This window comes from Oncorhynchus masou, chromosome 27, assembly GCF_036934945.1.
Source record: "Oncorhynchus masou masou isolate Uvic2021 chromosome 27, UVic_Omas_1.1, whole genome shotgun sequence".
Taxonomy (NCBI): domain Eukaryota; kingdom Metazoa; phylum Chordata; class Actinopteri; order Salmoniformes; family Salmonidae; genus Oncorhynchus; species Oncorhynchus masou.
The window spans coordinates 61,056,234-61,060,955 of NC_088238.1; the positions used below are offsets into that span (position 1 = coordinate 61,056,234).

Sequence of the window (4,722 nt, forward strand, 5' to 3'; positions counted from 1 at the left end):
CTGCTGGGAACTCTGAAAAAAATAAGGTTGAATTGTGATGATGTCATTGATCTTCAGGTCATGGCTCCTGAATTCCAAGTTGGATGACCATTCAAAATGATTGATTTTTTCCGGAATTCCCAGTCTTGAACTCAACGAAGTCAAGTTTACACAATTCTGAGTTAATAGTTGTTTTGAACACGACACAAATCATGCTTCATTGATATCATGGCCAATGTTGAATGTTTATCATTTTAAACTTGGAAAACAGCGCCTTAATCCCAGTGTTCAATTGCTATATTGTAATTACTTCGCCACCATGGCCCATTTATTGCCTTACCTCCCTTATCCTACCTCATTTGCACTCACTGTATATACACTTTTTATATTATATTATTGACTGTATGTTTGTTTATTCCATGTGTAACTCTGTGTTGTTGCTGTATGTGTCGAACTGCTTCGCAGTTGTAAATAAAGGTGAAATATATATATATTTTAAATGGTAAATCTGTAACGGCCTGAAAGGGACCAATCATGGTAGAGAAGCATCACATACTATCTGGAGCATCAGAACTGTAAGATTGTTGCACTTTAAAGACAAGATACTTAATGGAGATAATCAAAAATATCCAAATGCTTTTCTTCCAGGAAGACCAACTAAACTGCACTTTCTAACATCAGTAGTAAAACAAGCAGATGCAACACTAATCAAGTACATGTTGGCAAAGTGGCTTGTGTGTTTGTGTCTGTGGTAGAGCGTTATTCTATCAGGGGTTGCCCTCAACTCAGAATTTTTAAATTGACTCTCATTCAACTCATGAGTTGAAATTGGAATTGAATTGGCCACACCCCACAGGATATAGAATTTGAGTTTGAGTGACAGAAAGTAGATTTTAATTCAGTGCAATTCAAATGAATTCCACTCAGTCATAGAACATGAGAGTTTCATTGAATCTGACAGGTCACACCTCCAGATAACAAAGAATATATAACTTTTCTCTGGAAACAATGTTCATATACTCTTTTAACTTTAGTGCAAAGAATAGCCAATTATATATCCACCAAAAATGTCATTTGTTTCGCTTCTTTTTGAAGGCCCTCAGGGTAAACTTGAGGGTTAAACTAATGCATTCTGGGAATGTAGTATTTTCCCCATATTGAACCAGTGATTAGTGAAATATACCCAGCTAGCACATTTGGTTCCTTGGAGGTCAAATAATAATAATCACAGGCAGAACAGTTAAAACTGGAGCAGCAGCACGGCCAGGTGAACTGGGGACAGCAAGGAGTCATCATGCCAGGTAGTCCTGAGGCATGGTCCTTGGGCTCAGGTCCTCCGAGAGAGAGAGAGAAAGAAAGAGAGACTGGTTCTGGGTTCTCCCACTGGTTCTGGGAACAAAGCCATAAGTTCCCTGACCAGTAAAACTGAACTTATTTTGGTCAGAAGTGAAAAATGTGTCTGTTTTAGGGAACGTTAACTTTTATGTTGCAGGCAGGTTCTGAAAATGTTTTACTGTGGTTCCCTGAAAGTTTTCCTGAAAGGTTTTATTAAGGTTCTGAAAACGGAATTTGCAGGTTATTTAAAGGTAATTAAGAAATTATGTTTTCATTAGACTTTTAATAACACCACTATCTTAGTGTTTTGAACTCCACAGATAGGACATATGGAAATTAATTTGCTTAGGCATAAATCATGCAAACACGTTTATTTTTTATTGTTGCGTCAGTGAGAGTCGAACCTAATACAAAGCTGCTCATTTTTTAGTCTGTTCAAACAGACTATAGATAAAAACAGGATAGATAGAGTTTTGTTGATGCTGGGAACAAGATGGTTATGTTCTTAAAAATAACATTCTTAGAATGTTCTCTGAACGTTACTAAACTTTTCTTGTGTTTTTTTTCTATGAATTTGAAAGCATGAGTTACATTATAAATACATTTGATTTGATAATAGAGAATTGAAGAGTCATTTGAATTTCATTGAATTTCACATAATTCAATTATGTTTCCTTTAATTCAAATTGCAAATCTGTATCCTGTTTACTACTTCAATTCAAATTAAATTCGAATTTAGGAAACATTCTCAATGGGCAGCAAGTAGCCTCGTGGTTAGAGTGTTGGACTGGTTAACCGTAAAGGTTGCAAGATCAAATCCCTGAGCTGACAAGGTAAACATGTTGTTCTGCCCCGAATAAGGCAGCTAACCCATTGTTCCTAGGCTGTCATTAAAAATAAGAATGTGTTCTTAACTGACTTGCCTAGTTAAATAAAGATTTAATTCTGAATTGAGCACAACCCTGTAGTCTAAACTGTTCCACCATTTCCTTGTTGTTGTGGTGAGCTGCCTCTGTGATTGTGGCTTCTCTGACACATACTGTGCAGCTAGATGTTAAGTGTTCTGGTTATGGCTCATTAAAGATCTGTATCTGGTCAAAGTCCACTTGTAGGTGAGGGGTTGACCGGTGGAGAAATTAGAAAGAGAGCGAGTGAGAGAGAAGTGCGAAGGTGAGGAAGAAACTGAGGTCGAATGGTTTGTTGTTTGATGACAAAGGTGAGGGTAGGGTGAGGGAGAAACTGAGGTCGAATGGTTTGATGTTTGATGACAAAGGTGAGGGTAGGGTGAGGGAGAAACTGAGGTCGAATGGTTTGATGTTTGATGACAAAGGTGAGGGTAGGGTGAGGGAGAAACTGAGGTCGAATGGTTTTATGTTTGATGACAAAGGTGAGGGTAGGGTGAGGGAGAAACTGAGGTCGAATGGTTTGATGTTTGATGACAAAGGTGAGGGTAGGGTGAGGGAGAAAAGGAAAAAGCTCTATATAAATAACTGACACATATTTTCTTTCTCTCTCTTCCTCTTTCTCTCAGGCACAGTGTCTTTGGTTTTCTTGAGTTTCTGTTATCAACCTCAACACTGATCAGTTCACTTCCTGTCACACACACACATTTACATGCGCACACGCAGAGTCACACACAACACAAGCAGGAACATGGTGGTTTAAACCACAAAAAGAAACGCTCAGAGTTGGCTGGACAGACAAACAGACAGGCGGACCGGTTTCTTTCTCTCTACAAGTCAACCCTTCTACAACTCAGGTACCTGTGCTTTCTTTTGTTTGTTTTTTACATAACGTTCTCGAACACAACATTTTCTAACATAATGTTGTCTAACACATCACATTTTCTAACATCATGATCTCCTATTGATAGTGTGACAGGTGTTACAGAGGTTTATAATTCCCGAGGCACAACAAGAATGTCAGCTATGAGGTAGTGTGACATTATACTCCGGTATAACAAAGACAGACAGAGAGAAAGACAAGGTTCTGAATGCTCTGGATCCGTGTTTAAACACACCAGGCGAGTTACATTAACTGTTGAATATAAATAGCCTTGTTTTTTTTTGTTTTACATAACGTTTCACAATTGTGGAAGTTGTATCTCTCTCTAGGGAATAATCTTTCCACAATAAAGTGTTCAGATGTGTGTAAACTAAGATATTAATTCTTCTCTGTTTTAGATACAGTACAGTGAACTATCACACAACTTCGCAAAAAATATGATATTCCGTTTTTTTCCCTAAAGATTAAGTTTAGTGTGGAATTAGATCATCGTTAATCTCATGTTTGTCTATAACCACGGTGACAAGTTGTCACCAGGAAGTGACAGTATCACACTTAAAGAGAAACTACCCCTGAAAAACAATCTACTTCTCATTTTGAAAATGGCCTTTTGTGACATCGATATGAGTCAGAAACATTGAAACATATCTGCATGTCACCCAATTGTAATCCCCAGGGTCAATTTGGTTTGATATTGGATATCCCTATGGGGGCTGGTTAAGGACCATTCGTAAATTACACAATATACATGGGACAATATTTTTAAAAGATCAATAACTCCAAATTTCAATGATTTAAAAAAAAAAACTACAGTTCATTGGGAAAGTATTCAGACCCCTTCTCTTTTTCCACGCTTTGTTACATTAAAGTCTTTATTCTAACATGGATTAAATCGTTTTTGCCCCGTCATCAATCTACACACTAAACCCCATAATGACAAAGCAAAAACAGTTCGTTTTTTTTTTACATTTTTAAAAATGTATAAAAATATAAAAATAAAAAAATATCACATTTACATAAGTATTCAGACCCTTTTACTCAGTACTTTGTTAAGTATTCAGAGCTTTTACTCAGTGCTTTGTTAAGTATTCAGACCTTTTACTCAGTACTTTGTTAAGTATTCAGACCCTCTTACTCAGTACTTTGTTAAGTATTCAGACCTTTTACTCAGTACTTTGTTGAATCATTGGCAGCGACTACAACCTCGAGTATTGTCTGGTATGACATCCCAATACCAATACTATCTGAGCAGCTAACCGATCGCTGCAGCTGTACATAGTCTATTGGTAAATAGCCCACCCATGTTCACCTACCTCATCCCCACACTGTTTTTATTTATTTACTTTTCTGCTCTTTTGCACACCAGTATCTCTACCTGTACATGACCATCTGATCATTTATCAATTCAGTGCTAATCTGCAAAATTGTAATTATTCGCCTACCTCCTCATGCCTTTTGCACACAATGTATATAGACTCCCCTTTTTTTGTACTGTGTTATTGACTTGTTAATAGTTTACTCCATGTGTAACTCTGTGTTGTCTGTTCACACTGCTAAGCTTTATCTTGGCCAGGTCGCAGTTGCAAATGAGAACTTGTTCTCAACTAGCCTACCTGGTTAAAT

General features: G+C 37.3%; 1 protein-coding gene across 1 annotated transcript in view; it reads left to right on the forward strand.

Moving 5' to 3' along the window:
- The first annotated feature begins 2,727 nt into the window (after nt 1–2,727).
- Nucleotides 2,728–4,722, forward strand: part of LOC135516473 (circularly permutated Ras protein 1-like) — a 25,730-nt gene continuing 23,735 nt past the window's right edge. Inside the window, exons 1-2 of the mRNA XM_064940809.1 lie at nt 2,728–2,758; nt 2,846–3,073. The gene's annotated coding sequence lies outside the window, so the exon portion shown is untranslated. The remainder of the gene's footprint in view (nt 2,759–2,845; nt 3,074–4,722) is intronic.